Below are 18,175 nucleotides of genomic sequence, written 5' to 3' on the forward strand. Positions count from 1 at the left end.
TGGAGATGTGCCCTGCCCAGCACAGCTGTGTTCTCAGCAACATGGCCTCGACACTCAAAAACAGAAACATCTGTCACGTAATCAGTCCAGTGGATGTTTAGGATTGTACGGAGGCAGCGCTGATGGAAGCGTTCTAAGAGTCACAAGTGGTGGCGGTAAATGACCCATGATTCAGACCCATATAAAAGAGCAGACAGTACAATGGCTCTGTAAACACTGATCTTTGTACTTTTCTTCAGGTGTTTATTACACCAAACTCTTTTATGGAGTTTTCTGAAAGCTCTATATGCCTTTGCTAACCCATTATCTATCTCTCCGTTAATCTTACCGTCCGAGAGGAGATGATGTTACCTAGGTAATTAAACTGCTGGACTGACTTGAGCTCTGATTCCCCAGTGATGATGTGGGGATGATGGAAGACTTCATGAGGTGCTGGTTGATAGAGAACCTCTGTCTTCTTCAAGCTGACTTCCAGCCCAAAAAGCTCAGCAGCCTCTGCAAAGCAGATGTTAAACACTGCAGAGCTGCTTCTGTGTGGGTGACAAGGGTGGCGGCATCAGCATAGAGCAGCTCCCGGACAAGATAGTTTAAGATCTTAGTGTGGGCCTTCAGTCACCTTAGGTTGAATAGGCTTCCGTCGGTACAATATCGGATGTAGATACCGTTTTCTTCATCAAGGTCTGCTATGGCCCTTTGGAGCATCATGCTGAAGAAGATTGTGAATAGGGTTGGTGCAAGAACGCAGCCTTGTTTCACACCACTGGTTATTAGAAAGGGCTCAGAAAGTGCATCACCATATCTGCCCTGGCTGCGCTGATCTTCATGAAGTAAAATGATCATTTTGAGGAACTTGGGAGGACATCCTAATCGTTCCAAAATCTGCCACAGACCTTTTCTGCTCACAGTATCAAAAGCTTTGGTGAAATCAACAGTTATCAATGATAATAAGACTTTTAACAAGTTTTAAGTTTTATACTGTTTCACATATTCCCATCAAGAAAGGAAATACCTGAACTTTACAAAAAGTTGTATGACAGGCAAGGAATTTCTCAAAGCCTACATTCACCATACGATCCTTTTTCTCAATCTTTTATTATAATCTTTTATCATGCAAAGGACTGTAAATCCTTGTGACAAAAGTTGTCCATTGGTATTTTCTATATTCTCCAAAATTTCCAACACGTCTACCATTATGCAGATTTTTATGTGCCCAGATTGAAAGAACTGAAAATAACTAACCAAGAGCATTGAATAAATCCTTGGCACTCTGACATCATAAATCTCATAATAAGGCCTATTAATGATCTATCAAATCAGGTATGGCAACCACAGAGAAGTAGTACAAAAAAATAAAGCCTATGTATTAAGTTAGAAAATATGCCCATTGATCCAAGAACTGCAAATTCAGAGACAGGCTGAAGATCAGCTCATTGCACAAATAATTCAATGAGTTGTGCTACCAGCAGAATGATGCTGAAAGGTTGAAAAATACCTGGAGGAAATACCTTAAGGGTCTGATGAAGGTTAATTTAACTAAGTAATTTTATTAATGATGTAGGGCTGTAAATAAGATTCTCTATGTCAAAATTATCAGGTTTGAGGTCTTCAGTAATAAGATGGAATTTAACATTACTTAATGCAAAAATACGCTCTTCAGAGGATTTCTGCTGCAAGTTACAGATTTGATAGTTGGAAAAAGATGTACTTGCACATCCAAATCAATCACACAGTGGCTGCAGGCCAACAAAATATCCCTGAAGAAAAGTAAATATAATCTTGAAATTAATTAAGAAAGGTATTTTTAAAATCTCACTTACAATAGTATGAAAAACACTGCCATCCTCTGTATTCGAAAAAAAGTGAGGTCCCATCAGAACAGGCAAAGGCAGGACTTTGTGGAACAGTGGGAGTTTTGCATAAACACATAAAAACTACTTACTTTTTCAGCATCATATAACAAAAGTCTGATAATGACACGTCTCTCTAAACTTTTAACAGAGGCAGAAGTGCCATGCAAACAAAACAACAGTGCTCGCACACAAACAGACATAGCCCTGCCATAAAGAACTTTTTTGTGCAAATTGGATGAGGCTTTTAATTTGCAGGCAGTGAAGTTACAAAGCTGTCTTCACAAAGAGCAAGTGAAAGCTATGATTAGATTAATATGGAGTTTGACATGGTTTTTGAGAATTTTGTATGATATACTTGTCCACAAAAGAGAAGACTGGAACTGATGACTCAAGACACTCCCTCTTGTACTTTTTCCAGTGTTTCCAAGTTACCACTTACAAAATTTACATACACAAGTAGCAATACCAGCAGCCATAATATTCAGCTGTTCTATCATTTACCAGCAGCCATAAGATTCAGCTGTTCTATCATTTTCATTATATCTTTAAAGAGTTTTCCAAAGGCCCTCAGCAGCATTATCCCCATTTTGTGGAAGAGGAAACAGAAGTGAAGTAGCTTGCCACAGGCAACAAAGAATGCTATCAGCAAGGTCAGGAATAAAGAGTAGACCTCTCAAATCCAGGTGTAATGTACAGCTGTCTTAGTACAAACCAGTGATGGCTGATCCATGCATTCAATCATGTCTAAGAGGAATTGTCTAACAAACAAGAAAGACCTCAGGTAACACCTGGACAGACACTTAGGGTCAAAAATCTCAAAGCTTTCAAGATCAGGCTCAAAACATGCATAACAAGATTTTTGTGAGCAAATACTGATGACAGCTGAGGACCTGACTCAGTGGCCCTTACAGTGCAACGTTCATAACTAGACCGGGTCAAAGTGCTCATTCAATAGGAGACACTTCCTAAATTCTTTTTCTTCTTTCCAGCCAGCCCTTGAAAACCAGTGAGAAGAGAGACTGAGCAAATGGCCCTGTTTCTGCACAGTATACATCTGAGAACAGAAACCAAACACAGAGCAGAATACGCACGTGAATGAATGCCAGATCCACGGGATACATTTTAACAGCCAGCTTTATTAGTTTAACAGAGAAGGACTCTGTGTCTCAGTTCTCAACCCTCTCGTTTTATTTGGAGTTCATGTCAGAAAAGGTCGTGTTGCAAAATATAAACAAATTGCTCACATGGAGCAGATTTCCTTGGATTGTCAAAGTTCCTCATGCTGTTCTGAGCCATAGGAATATCTTTTCCTACAGACACAAGCCTTCCAGATAACTCCTAAGTCTCATTTATACCTGTGGAGTATACTCAATTCCCAAGTCTCATTTATACATATGGCATATATTTATATGCTGCTCCCAAAGAACAGCAACCAGCACAGCTAAATTTCTGGCTACCTGCCTTCCCTTCTGTATCTCATACACACACAGAGGATTGTCTGCCTATGTTCTGCTGATCCAGACACAAAAAAATCATGGCAAAATTCAAGTCCGCCATCTGACAGATGCAGTATGTCATCCCCAAAAGTTCAGAGCCAGTATATTAGATGCGATAGCTCTCACAGATATCTTAGTTATCTACTGTTAACATTTTGCAGCCTGGCTCACTGGTTATGCACCAAGCTTCCCTGTCAGGGGTCTCTGACCAGGCTAATTTTGCAGATGGCAATAACCACCTAATCAATCCATGTCTTTCTAAGTCCTAATGGAGCACCTGCACATCCAGACATGAATCTTCCTCCTGACATCCTCCACAAACATAAATTACAAGTTTAGTGCACACACCAGACAAGTCTCAATGACCCCTTGACAGGGCATACAGAGGTCATGCAACAATCTGATTTTCAGCACCCACTATTTCCAGCGTTCCTCTTTCTGAATTTTAAAGCCTGGAGTTGCAGTTAGTACCACTCTCAGGTCTCGCGGGAACACAACTTCAAAGCGATCACTCGTTCCTAAGCCTAAGCAATGTTTCCATTAGGAAGTACTGCAGTGTAACAGGAGCGGTTCTCTAGAATGAAATAGTTCTGAGGACATAAATTCCATATTTTACAGCAGGGGGGAGTAGATATGGTCTAGCTTTACTCTGGTCCAATGGACTGGATACACTTTAGTGGTTGGAGTACATCATTCACTTTAGTTTCATCTGTAATGGATCTACTTTGTATGCTCCAAGAGTCTTGCAACACCAAGGAAGATGTGGTCAGACGATAAGGAGATCAACTTGAAAACCAGTAAAATGCTAGTGGGGTCAAAGCCATCTTACTCTTGACTAATACCTTGTCTGTCAATTGCCATGGCCATGCAAGAACCCTTGCATGTACGTAAGGAATATCTGTGATATCTCAATTACCTTTGCACCACAGCCATCTCTTCAAAAATCTGCCATTCAAGACTCAGATAGGTTTTCTGGTTTGTAACAGAAAGGCTGGGAAGACAATGAGATGTCATGAATGAAGCCGGTTGATATCACAGGGGTTAACGGTCAGGTGCATAATTAATAATCCTTTTTAACTCTAACTCTGTACATTCAAGCCAGCTATGTATAACCAAGGATGCAATGGGTTGGTCACTGCTTGGTAGGGCTGAGACACAGTTGTGACTAGAAATAGCACAAGGTTCTAAGCTCACTGATGGACTCTCTGGTCTCACTGATGACACCGCCATGGTTCATCACTGCTCAGTAATGCATGCCAAGGCAAGGCACCTGTGAAACAGAGTCTTGCCCATGTTTAGATCCTTTCACTTTCCTGCTGTCAGCATCCCAGAGCCTTCCCAATTCTGTCACTGGATTTAGGTAACAACAGTTAATACTTCCCGATAAATTTAACTTTCACAAGCTTGTCTCGTCTTTCTTTTAATGTATTTTATACTTCTAGACTTCCCTGGCTCCTACCTTAATGAGTTTCACATTTTTGTTATATGCCACATATTTGTTTTTCTTTTAAGTATGATGCCTGACAGCTACATTTCCTGCTCCTAATTCTTGCCTACATAATCACATTCACTTCTGCAGCTGTATTGCTACCTGTGACTTTATAGGCTTATTCTACTTAATTTTTTTTTCCCAGTGACAACTCAATCCCTATTTGTGTCTTCTTAGTATATTTTATATAAATTTTCAATATAGGCTGATCATTTAATCTCCAATCCCTCAATACTGTCAGTTTTCCATAACTTTTTGCCATCATCTTCATTGATAATTCTGCTTAATTTTCTATCACCACCAAGCTTTTTTAAGCCTTTCATCCAGTCCATTTCTGTTGAAAAGGAACCTGACTACTGACTCAATTCAAGAGAGCAAGCCAGCTATTATCTGAGCCAGAAACACACAATGTACAGAAAGGAATGCTAAACAAAAGACAATGCCAAACAAGTGACCTCATTCTATGCCTGCTTCCCTTGCCCTGGTCAAGTCTACAGCTTGCTGGCAGAGGCAAACAAAACCTTTGGCCCTTCCCCTTGTGCTCACAGCATTGTAGCCAAGGGCAGCCCAGCCCACACCAGAGCCTGCTGAGCAGGCAAGAAAATATGAGAGATGAGACTGAGGCACCCTTCCAGATCCTCTGAATCCTTCATTTTCCATCAGTGGTGCCTGAGGGAACAGCACAACTGAGTGGCTCCAGTTCTGCAACAAAATGGTAGCCAATCTCATTCAAGATAAAAGGTGACAAAGTGCCTTTGTCCCACTAAATGACAAGAGGAGGAAGCAGGATCTCTGCTCAGTATTGGCACACTGAGGCACAGCCTGGAGACACTTTGCTCCAATGAAGACTCTGGGTCTGGCCACAGTTTCCTCGTAAGAATATCCTCTCCTTTTCCCTCAAAGACCAGCTCTGCTGTGCCAAAACCCACAGCAGCCACACTATCCTCCTCAGCTACTCACCCACTCACTGTTCGGGAAACTGGGAACAGCTATCCCATGATGCCAAACCCTACAAAAATCAGTTAACCCTGGCAACATAAGTCACACAGTTTGGAGCATATTTCTCCTCAGGTGAGAAAAGGGCTAGACGGGCCAAACTGGGTATGAGTTCACTTTACATCATCGTTCTGTAGTGAAAAAAGGAGGAAGGAGATATAAAGCAGGGGCACAGCAGGACTGAAACTCAGAAAGGCTGAAAAAAGCCAGCCTTGAAGTTCAAAAAACCCACTTCTCAAATGATATTTTCTTCAGACTAGACTTTGAGAAAGTCCAGTGGAGACTGACATTCAAACTCCTTATATATGCTGCCTGTAGCTTGCTTAGTGAAATATTCAATATCTGCCCCTTTATATACTGTCCTTCTGAGGGACTGAACACGGTCACTAATTACAAGTTGAGAAAGGACAGGAAAGAAAGAAACTCAAGGCAGATCTTGAAAAAGGAAAAAAAAAAAAAAAACTACCACCCTTCAATTATCCATTAAAATACTGTGTTTGCTAACAGCAAGACTATGTTGGTGTGAGCCAGAGAAAGAGCCATAGAAAGAAGCCCTGAAAAAAACCACAAAAATACTTTTGTAGCTAAGTCATTATAGAGTAGAAAGGGTTAGCAAGCAATACTAAAGTCACTCTAATCTGCTTTTTGGAGGAGTAAGCACCTTATACTCTCAGATCTTTGTAGACACAAGCAGAAATGGCACATATAAACTTTTGCTACTTTCCTTCTTGTCTTAGGATGGTTAAAAATTTTAGTCATTAATTACCCTTACTACAGTGCTGGTTTTGTCACAACTGATGTATCTACTGACAGCCTAAGGAAATCACAGACATATGTGCTAACATGCAAAAAAAAAAAAATGAGTGCCACAGAGGACCAGATATCCCTGTTATCAAGGTCAATGAAGCCTGTGAGCATCATAGGGGTGGAGACATTCAAAACTCCAGGGATCAAGATTAAAGATGATATTAGCAGAAGAAGCAGAGCATCTTGTTCTTCAGCAGGAGGTTTAATGCTTAAAATGCTGCCCTAGCAACTGATGCACAGCCCAAAAGCATCAGGTAAGACAGAACTAAAAGGTAAAGTGATAGGCAGGTAATGGACAGTATAGTAAACCAAGGAAATTAGAAATTATATTTCCCTTGCAATCATTTAACTACTCAAAGATATCTAGGGGTGCTAACTCCTAGTTCTCAACTTCTTAGCTAATTAATTTTTTCCCATTCTAAAAGCTTCATTTTAATTAGCTCCCAAGTTGAGCTGCTATGAAGAGGTTTTATTTTCATTGTCTTTTTTCTATATGTAAAAAACAATGACTTCAAAAATATGCACTCATTAAAAATAATTAGTGATTTTTGATACTGCTAAAATATGCAAGTGACACAGGAAAAATAAGTTGTTGGGGTTTTGTCATAATTTAGTTGCTTAGTATCACAACAGAAAAATAAAAAAGAGACATATTTAAATATCAGAAACCATCCAAGTAGATTAAGTCTTGAAGTCACAAGTGATTAAAGAGAAACTCAAATTCTTTAGTCAGACAATGGATATGTGCTTACAACGGCTGCCACAAAACACTTTTCATAGTTGCCTTCATTACAGCTTTGAATTTTTCATTCCATAAACTACAGCACAAAGAGCCATGCGCAATACAGTTGATGCCATAGCAAAATGTGAAAATAGCATAACTGTCAATTCATTCCTCACATTTACATAGCTGGTTTAGCCTCCAATTAGGATGTTCAGAGTTATAAATACGTAAAGAAGTAAACTTTTATATCAATTTGTGTCTGTAACAAATGCATCTGTTGACAAGATAGCAATTACCATGGATTAAAAATGAAGTCCATGAAATGTTATGTTACATATTTGAAGATTATGTAGCAGTTTTTTAAATTAGTGATGCCTTTCATATAAGCCTTGTCTTGAAATATCAATGTTGTAACCAAAAATAGAAAATGAAACCAGGGAGACAGAAATTTCCATCTTTTTCTTTTATATCTCCTAACTAGAAAATTCTATTTTATTATTATTTTAACCAGGCAAAACACAAGAAGTATTTTTCTAGACTGGATCAAACCTTTTGCTCATTAAGAAATACCACAGATACACATTGAAGTGTATCTCATGTAAGGCAATTCATCAACCCAAATACAGGTTTAATCAGATACAGATTCAACTTAAAATTTACCAATGCCAGTGACATCAACAATGCCTTTGATTCTAGAGTTCAATGACACTGTTCTAATTAACATAAATACATGTTTTAGTTATTTCTCTGTAATTCTCAGCTTTGTTGCTGTTTTCTAAAGAGAAGCATGATAGAACATCCCTATCAAACTATTCAGGTTATGACTTGATTCAATTCTACTTAAAGTCTACAGTTTTGCAACCAATTTACATTTAGCATTCATTTCTCATGCATGAGTTGACCCACTTACACATGCAGTAAATCCATGCCTTTGGGGATTTTTCTGGATGGCTTGCTTTATTTCCACCACGCAACTCATTTTATTTTGTCAATACAGTGAGCAAGGTTACAGTCATCCTGTCAAATTTATTTATTTAAATTAGAATCAGAAAGACTATATTACCCTCTGTGGAATATAGTGAAGTGGAACTTCACTGAAAATTTTTTCAAACTTTGAGGCTACATAACTTTTATAATCAACTAATTTCAGATGAAAACAGTGATACAGAAAAAATAGGCCACAGTTACAGCAATTTCTTCTGTAAACTTATAAAAGACTTCAGAAATCCTAAAAAAATATAATCAACCACATTAATAAAGATCATATTTTACATGGTTTAAAAAAACTAGACAAAAGAGATTTTTCTAAGCAAGCCTATAGAATAAAGTCAGATGGAATAAGATCATTTAAGAAGCAGCTATACAGGCATCACATCAGCTTGCTTTGACTACCAGAGATACACTTTACCTAAAATATTTCCCCTTGCATCTCTGAGGACAGTTTCAGCTTCACATTTGAGAGGCTTCTTTGAGGTTACTTACCATCCTCACAGTGGGGCTGCTAAAAGGGAGCCTTTCCTACACAGAAATTGTCCCAAAGTCACATGTTATTCAAGTCCAAATAGACTTGTGTCTGACAGACAAGCACTTCCATTTTATACAATTTGCTAATGTGGAGTTTCTCTCTCACGTTAGTAGCTCACCTGAACTTCAGTATACATTTGGGGTTAGTGTTTCAACGGACTTACCCCAAAGGCCTATCTGAATTCACACATCTCATGTTACTTTGGGCAGTATGGGATATAATAGCCATTATAAATCCTTATTTTTAATGCTAGCAGTTTTTCCAAATGCAGTTGCCTCTCTTGGGCAGCAGTTTGTTTTCCAGCTTCTCAATGACAAAATGCTTCTGTGAAGAGTTATGCACCTTTCCACCTGTCTTACAAAGGAAGCAGCCTCATAACAACATCACTCTTTCTCCCACTCTGGACCAGGTAGTTGACCTTCAGCAGGTGAAGAATGTTACCTTGTTAGGGATATCCGTTTTACTACCCCCATGGAATATGGCCTAATAAAACAGTTACACACTGATGCAAACTGAACATCCACAAGCTCAGCAGACCTTTTACCATAGTCAAAGTTACCTAAATTATTCAATTCCACCTGTATTGACAGATTCACACATAATGCTTGTAATGACTATGTAAGATTCCAAAAAGTACCCTTCAACTTGGCATTTCGGGGTCTAAAAATAATGTTTCTTCCCACATGTTGGGAGCTATTGTCATGTGTACCACGAAGGATTTAGAAAGAGAGATCAAGAAAGAGAATCTGAAAAACTTATGGGGACAGAAAAAGAAGTCAGTGCCACCCCTGATGAATCATGAACACATTGTTCTGGATTCCCAGCAATCTTTTCCAGCTTCTCAACAAACAGTTGTAAAATTCCCTAGCAAAGGCTCTGCCTCCCTCTACCTCTAATGGAAGGCTCACACAGAAGATAATGGTTTACTCTAGGTGCTACTTACTGCATTAGCATAAGCACTTCAATCTCTATGCTTTAGTTCTTCATCTAAATAAGGTCTGCATAAAAGGGGTTTCCAATACCTCCTCATTTCTTAGGCAACTTTGACAACAATGTAAAGGAAAACCACTAAAGAAGTGAGAAAGAAGCCTTAGAAAAACTCCATGAAGAAGTTACAAGTTCCTTTTACAACATTTTATAGTGTGTGGAATATCATACCATACAGTAAATAAACAATAAATGAAAGAAAATATTAGAAAGCTGAACGTTTAGTGACTATTGTTCTACACAGGGATCACAGCAGGAAGAAGTAACAAAGCACCATGCCGTTAAATAACTTCAGACTTTTTATTGAAAGCGTAGGTAAAGAATTCATATACACAGGGATTAATTTAACACCGTCTTTTTCTAACTTTGCATAATGCTTTGATAATGATCAGTAAAGAAAGATCTTTTTTTTCTTTTTTAAGTAGAATACATACTGAGGTTTCAAATGCATTCTCAAAGGTTTCAATTTTTAGCACAAGTTCTATCTAAAATATTACTTACATTTCCACAGATTCATCATTTCTTAAGCATGCGTTCAGTCATTTTCACAAAATCACAGAATATGCCAAGTTGCAAGGGACCCACAAGGATCATTGAGTCCAATCCTTAGCGCTGCACAGGACCACTCCCAAGAGTCACACTACATGCCTGAGAGTATCATCCAAATGCTTCTTGAACTCTGTCAGGCTTGGTGCTGTGACCATTTCTCTGGGGAGCCTGTTCCAGTGCTCAACCACCCTCTGAGGGAAGAATGTTTTTCTAATACCCAACCTAAACCTCCCCTGACGCAACTTCAGGTCATTCCCTCAGGTTCTGTCCCTGGTCACCAAAGAGAGATCAGTGCCTACCCCTCCTCCTCCTCTCACAAGGAAGTGGTACAATGCAATGAGATCTCTCCTCAGTCTCCTCCAGGCTGAACAGATGAAGTGACCTCAGATGCTCCTCATATGGCTTCCCTTCAATTTCTGAAAGCTTACAAAATATGAAAGCTATATAAAAATCTGCAAATACTACTCATGGTCATTGAAAAATAATGTGATTCTTTTGCTAAGTCATCTCTAAAGCATTTATTAGGACTCTACCTTTAAAGGCAGAATGATTTCTGATTACTGAAAATGGGAAGTCAGAAAAACTTCAATACAGAAATATTAGAAAGTCAAAGGACCTGGGGCTTCTCAGAATTTCCATTTCTAGGTATCTATACAAAGCAAGCTTGGAAGATCAATCCACAAAAGGAACAAGGTTGGATGTGAATCTATGGATGTGTGTTCACTGTAAAGGAGAGCAGTAGGAGCTCCACCTTCTTGCACAGATACCCTCATATTAGCAATAGGAATTACATATTCAACATCCTTGTTTCCAGCCAGAAAAAAATGCTGTTGAAGGCAACTGATAGATGCTTAATCACATGAGTTATATGCAGCATATTTGCAGTGCAGCTGTGTGGAATTAAGCCTACAGTATATCAAATAATGAATAGCTCTCAGAGTTGTAGTTCATGTTAAACTGTCAGAGGAATCAAGGGGAGCAGAAGGTAATCAGTACCATGGTGCATCCAGCCTAACCCATATGCCACAGACATGCAGCAATTCAGGCACTGGTCAGCAAGTGCTTTTCATCCACGTTAGTAGACACAATTGTCATACGTGACTAAATGCTTATTTTTGAAGTGAAAAAACAACACCATAAAAGTCATGCTTAGAATACAAGGACAGTCAAATAAAGAACGAATCACTTCAGAAGCAGTTAAAATCCCAGCGTTGCCCAGAACAGCATAAGCTCTTTTTGTATGCGATTTAACATGCTTACCCAGTCTCTTTGTTGATGGTTGGTTTGATGGGTGGTTGAAATGTAGACATTGATGTTGTTGTTATTTTTTCCTGTTCCCTATTCTTCTCCTTCACTTCAATTCAATGGAGGAAAAAAAGCCATTGGAGACAAGTATCTGCAGGCTTTGCACTCCAAATCCTACAAATGAAGCCCTGGGCCATGTTAACATCTTCTCTTGCCAATTTTCTCTACAATCTGTTTTAGCAATTTAAGAGATCATTTTGTGTTTGAGCAAGTAAACAGGTTGAACAGCTCTGCCAATAGCTTCCAAATAGGGAGCCATGGCCCATTGTCTGTTAGGGACAGTTTCTAATTTCAGATGTGCAGATGTGCACAACTACAGTAGCAATATGTTTTGTGTTCTGCTTTAGTTGCTTCTGAAGACATATTTTTATTACATTTGAGGTAGTATCCAATTCCTTATCATTTGTGCCTTTCTCCAGATAACAGGGGTTTAGTCGATTCAAATTATGAGGGAAATCCTGCCCTCTGCTGCATCCCTGAAGCTGTATAAATTTAACTGGTGGTAGAATGTGACCCTTGATACTGAAAAGAAAAAAAAAAAAACACCATGCACCATATTTCATTAAAGACACTGAAAGACAATTAAAAAATAGCTTTTCTCACTAAAATCCACATAAAACACTTTCAAAAATGCTTCAAGATTTTCATGCTCTGTCTCTGCAGCCAATATAGGCTTCACTAATTTCAGTGAGGAGTTTAAGTCCCAATACAAGGGGGAGACACTCTCTTACCCCGTAGCGGGGTGATTCGGTGACCTTCCCTTCACTAACTCTACTGTCCTTCCAAACTTCTTCACCAAAATAGGGTACCTCGGAAACACGCTTTTTAAAGCAGATTTAATCTGTTTTCTTATTTTCCTTCTTAGCATTATCGTACAGTTTTCATTTCATATACAATCCAAACCTACTGGAAAAATGAGTCACAAACAAATAAATGAATTAATTGTATTACTTCATTTTGTTAGTTCTCAAAGGCAAGAAGGGCACAGATGTGCCATGTTTCTTGCTCCTACATGGCTTAATTTCATAACAGCATTAATATGGAAGTGAGAAATGCCTTTACATGGGCTCTCAAAGCAACCAGGGCAACCACTGTGAAAGCTTCAATGCATCCTTCGAGCCATACAATCAAGGCAGCAACCTCTACTATCCAAGCACTGGCCTTATCTTAATGAAAGCTTCTCACTCCATCAATTCGTATGGACACCTGTTTTCTTTTATACTTTGCAGACATTTACCAGGAACAGATTCAAGAAAGAGCAGCTTATTTCACATAGGATAAAACATGCTTCAACTCATATAGCTAGACATAAAAGTGCAGTGGCAGTAAGCTGCGGCTCATTGCTGCAAACCACTGGAAGTGTTCCATTTCCCTAAAGAAGATATTATTATACTGAGTTCCTACTTCCTCATTTAGCCAGTGTCATGACAGATCAATAATCTTTTGCCATCATCTTTAACTATTCTGTTCTTTTTGCCACCTTAATTTTTCCTTGCAAAACCAGAGTGCAGTTAGCTTATTTGCAAAATCACCTATAAAAATACACGGTATGTTTTTCATTTTGAGAATATTCATATTGAAAATCCTCTCAAAGTTCAAGACGAACAAAAACTACTGCAAGGTCCTTTAACAAAATTTACATATTTCTCTGTGTGAACAGTATACGTTTTTTGTAGTGACTACATATTCAATGCTAAAAGTATGTTGTACATCAGCACAACTGGGCTTTTAATGACAAAAAAACACATGAGATACTGGTGTACATTTTATTCTTTTCTAAGAAACTGCATTCTGGTCCTAATACTTCCATTGTGACATAAAATTAATTCCATAACTCCGGTCTAAGTCTTCAGAGGCAGGGTTGCTGGTGGCAAAATAGCAACCAAAATCCAACACCCTCTGTCAACCCACTCTCCTTCCACTCCTCCTATGATTTTTTTTTCCTCACAAGGTTTATATTCATAGCATAAGAGATTCTTTAAAAAGTCAGAGAGCACTGTGCTAATATTAATGTATGATGTCAAACTTAATATCAGGACAAAAAAAGACAATATTTTAAAAGTATTCATGCTAAGTAACATCTATTACCATTAGTTTTATTTTTTTATTTATCTTTATCAAGAATATCTACACAGTTAACTGTGCTCACTTACCCCTTCAATGAAGTTGTTACAATTTTGGTTCAAATAGGCTCTTTGAGAAGTATCTAGTACTTCAAGGTGAAATCAAAACAAAACTGAAAATTTAATAGATATGTTAGTATTCTTCCATTTTTCTATATATGAAAAGTAAAATTAATCTAAAATTATTAAAGTGCTTACCTTTCAGTGTCTTGAAACCTTAATTAGATCCTTAGTCGATGACATATACTGCTTCTCTGATAAATACAGAAACTACTCTGTGTGGAATGCATTTCTATAATACAGCAGTTTTCTAATTAGATTCAAGTCATGGCCTATGGAGAATTATTTTTCTAGGATATAATGCTATAAATGAATTCATTATTTAAGCATAAGCAGAAATGAAATGCAACTTCTTTTATCATGCACATTTTAAAATTCCATTTTACACACCAAGATTAATTCTTTATAATAGAGTTCCTTACTTGGAATCTCTGTCAGCTGCATACATAGAGAAAAGAAAACAACTCTGTATTGTTAAGATTCGATAGAACAAATCTAGATTGTTAAGACTGGGTGGTTAAAAATGAAGAGACAGGAGTGGTACTTGCAATCACCAAGGAAAAAAACTGAAATAAAACCATTTTTCACATTTAAAAAAGCTATTTCTGAGACTGAAAAGTCAGATAGGTATCTTTGGTTCAGGAACCAGACAGTATCCTAAGTTGTGCAATAAGGTCCTCTGCTAGAAGAGAAACCCCCTTGATCCATTGAAACATAGAGATAGGAAGAAAGCTCTTTCCCATGTCACAAAACTACTTGTTTATCATCTCCTTTTCCCACAACAGAAAACCCAATACTCTTTGAACAAGAGAGAGATAAAGAGCATGCAAGTGAGCTGTGTCATACTGTTCTGTAGTTTGATGTTGAGGGTACTGGGCTTGGGATATCTAATTAAATTTCTTGGCATGCCAATATCCAAAACTGAGCACCACAGGCCTGCTGCAGGGTACTCGTCTCAACCTCTCCTAACGGAGCAGACTCATGTGAGGGATTAAGTATTCATCAGAGCATTGCTCGTTTCATCTCCTTGATGCATTCCAGAGCTACCCCACGCAAAAGAATCACTCTTGCTTTAGAAAGCTATATAGGTCACAAGAGGACCTCATTTAAGTTCCTGGTCTGAATAAAAAATACAGTTGATTAAAACCAGGGACTCGCTGAAGTTTCCCAGATCCCAAACGGAAGTCTTAATGGCCATGCTTTCTGCCACTCTGAAGAATACATCTTCTCCTCTTACAAACCAGTAATTTCAGTTAACTCAGCATGAACATAAGAGATGAGCTTTTGTTCTCATCTTATCTATGCACAGGAGCATTTGCACATCTCTTAAACTAACTGTCCTCTCCGTTGGCCAAGGCTCCAGGAAATAAGCCCAAATTTTTCACCTCTAAGAGCAGCTCTGGACATCAAAATCTTAACTAGTCAATGCTTTGGCAAGAATGGTACATCTTCATTGCTGTGAAAAAAATTTTTTTTTTCCAATAATATACCAACCTGAAAAAAGCTTTTTCTTTCAAGTAAATAAATTCCATCATTTTCTTCTGATTATACTTACATTGGGTGTTTCTGATGCCATGCTGTTATTTTATTACCACAGAGAATGATTCAAAAACATTTTCCCAAAATAATCCATGGGGACAAGTTTTTGTAGCAGAATAATGATCAGGAGGAAAGCCAAGACAAGCTAATAGTATTGATTCTGTATCATTTCTAGCTAACACTAGTTCTTACCTATTTTATATATATCATAACTTGCACTACATATCACCTAATATTCCTTCATGCAGTGAGTTAAACATGTTATAAAGGAATACAATGCAAACAAATAACTTTCCTAGTGAAAGTTAGTCAGTAAGTCAGTAAAAAAAAAATTAAAAAAGAAAATAGTAAGTCAGAAAAAGTCCCATTTTTAAAAATCTGATTCTTGTAAGCTAATGAAACACATTGTTTTGCTATTTGCCATTTCTTTCTCATCTTGCAGAACATTGTCTTGCATGTATTTTCTTTTAAAACTCAGCATCGAAATTTTATCTGCTTTTAGAAAACTCCATCTTGCCAGTTATGCTATTTTTTTTCAGTTTTACAGCCCCTGCTAAAAAAGAGACAAAACTGTATAACTTACATAATTTATATAGTTTATATGTAAATTAAAAGTTACAAAAGTATTCTTACTCACTGGTAAATCTATCAGAAAAGGAAAAAGTGTCAAATCATTTTAATAAAGAAAATACTTTGAGCATACTTGCTGAAAGCTGGAGAGGTGAACACACGTTTCCAATGTGCTGTACAAGCCCATGGTATACAGTTACACACACTTCAAAATCAGACATACACAAATTTATCACCAAAATCATATTCTTCACTCACACAGACTTCATCAGAAACACCAACAAACACACTTAGACACACTAGTTCTCCATCTACAACCACTTGAGGTAGCAGTCACATACATTACTGATTTGTTCCTGTGTCCTTTTCAGTCTTTGTAACTCAGGCGTATCAGTCACAATACTGAACCCTCTTCCTTTGCTTTCTTCAAAGTCTCTTTTGTATTTTACCTACAGAATAGAAAATACAGAAGAACAGGGTTGTTTTCATTTTCCATAATTTGCCCCTAGCAATCTAGGAATTCTTTTTTACTGTAAATAAAGCACTTGTAAAAGGCTTTCAGCTTTTAAAGGAGAAGCCTGACTTCATCCACTAACAGAGATAGGTAGCAACTGGACAAAACTCCCCAGTGCCTGAGCAACCCTCTGGGGGTGCCACGGGCTCACCTCCACGCATACTGCAGCTGTGGAAAGATCAGTCTGTGGTCATTTCATTCTCAGAGTAGTTACCACAGAACTATAAATGTCCGCGCAGCATCAAGTAAGCACCTATACTCGCACAAAAAAATAGCTATAACTAAATTTGGAGGTCTTCTAAAACACAGCTTCCCATTTCACCCTCTCTTCATGATTATTCTACCAGTCTCTTTCCCTGTCGAAACATAAATTACACATTAAAAAATACTGCATGAAAAGAATATCATGAAGTCAAACACTGGTAAGTTAGGGAATGGTTGCCTGTATAAGCTTAATTTTTCCCTCTTGCACATATGCGTTCAGATATTGTCTATAATCAGGTACTTATCCTTTGACATATCCTTTGACAAGGCCCCCTGCTTTATTCTCTACACAGCAGAGATGATTCCATATGCAGTTGTATCTTTTTTTTGGACCAGACTATTCAAATCCTACCATCAAGGCAGGAATATTAGTTTTATCAGGATCTTTTACAGAGCTCTCACCACATTAATCAATCTTCATAATGCACCCTGGAAAGTGGGAATGGCAACATCCATGCTTCTAGGGCAACGTGCAAACTGAGGTGAAATGAGCTTAATTTCCAAAAACACACAGAGGTCTCAGGGTGTTCACTCTCAGATTCCTAACAGTTGAATATGTTCAAATTATGGACTTTGAGTTACAAATACTCAGTATTTCTGCAAAGTCAGTCTTGGAGATCTCAGTTTCAACATAAAGAAACAAGATGAAATCTGCAAAATATTAAGTCACTGTTGAGCAACAGACAAAACTCTGAAGAGTCAGGACCCATCTCTCCCCGGATGGATTCATCTATCTTACCCATATAAACTTCCTTTTACTTCCTATGTCTCCTGCTTTATTCACTACACACATCCAGATTTTGCAGCACCTGGGAGAGCACTAGTACAAAGCAGGATTCTCTTTCACAAAACTGATAACCAGAAAACATTCAGCACATGTACCAAGTTCACGGTTGGCTTAGGTTTATTTTACAAGTAAGTATCTAATGTTATGATGGTCATGCACAGGAAGAAATACCTCTAGATCCTGAACGTTAAGTTTCAGAAGGCTATAGAATAGAGTTTGTCCTCCTCATCCTAAATCTCAATGATGATGTAACTTTTGCTTTTTCTTTAAATGGCATTTTAGCATATATCATTGTATGTAGCTCACACGTAAGCCCGTCACACAAATCCTTGAGACACCGCAGGATGTGACCTGATCAATGAACCATTTTTCCTATGTTCCACATTTAGAGGTAGCTGTAGATTTCACACAAGTATAATCTTTTCACACCACCCTGAGACAAAGGAAACACACTGCCACTGGGGCTTTTGAGAAAACCATGGGTTGGCTGGCCCATGCCTTTCTGTTCATCTCCCCCAGGTTCAACTCCTCTGCACCTTTCCTTCCATTTGACCACTGTATTCAGGTATCACTTTGTCTCCTAAATTTCT

The 18,175-nt window shown here is 38.1% G+C and overlaps 1 protein-coding gene and 1 long non-coding RNA gene across 2 annotated transcripts in view; one reads left to right on the forward strand and one right to left on the reverse strand.

Annotated features, from left to right (window-relative positions):
* NEBL (nebulette) overlaps nt 1-15,389 on the reverse strand; it is a 138,130-nt gene extending 122,741 nt beyond the window's left edge. The window contains 2 exon segments of the mRNA XM_032683620.1: nt 11,684-12,250; nt 13,882-15,389. The gene's annotated coding sequence lies outside the window, so the exon portion shown is untranslated.
* On the forward strand, nt 103-14,640 carry LOC116784739. The gene is made up of 3 exons (XR_004356224.1): nt 103-346; nt 2,780-2,784; nt 14,630-14,640. It is a non-coding gene; the product is annotated as an uncharacterized LOC116784739 (long non-coding RNA).
* Nucleotides 15,390-18,175: the final 2,786 nt, after the last annotated feature.

The sequence above is a fragment of the Chiroxiphia lanceolata genome, chromosome 1, assembly GCF_009829145.1.
Source record: "Chiroxiphia lanceolata isolate bChiLan1 chromosome 1, bChiLan1.pri, whole genome shotgun sequence".
Classification (NCBI taxonomy): Eukaryota; Metazoa; Chordata; class Aves; order Passeriformes; family Pipridae; genus Chiroxiphia; species Chiroxiphia lanceolata.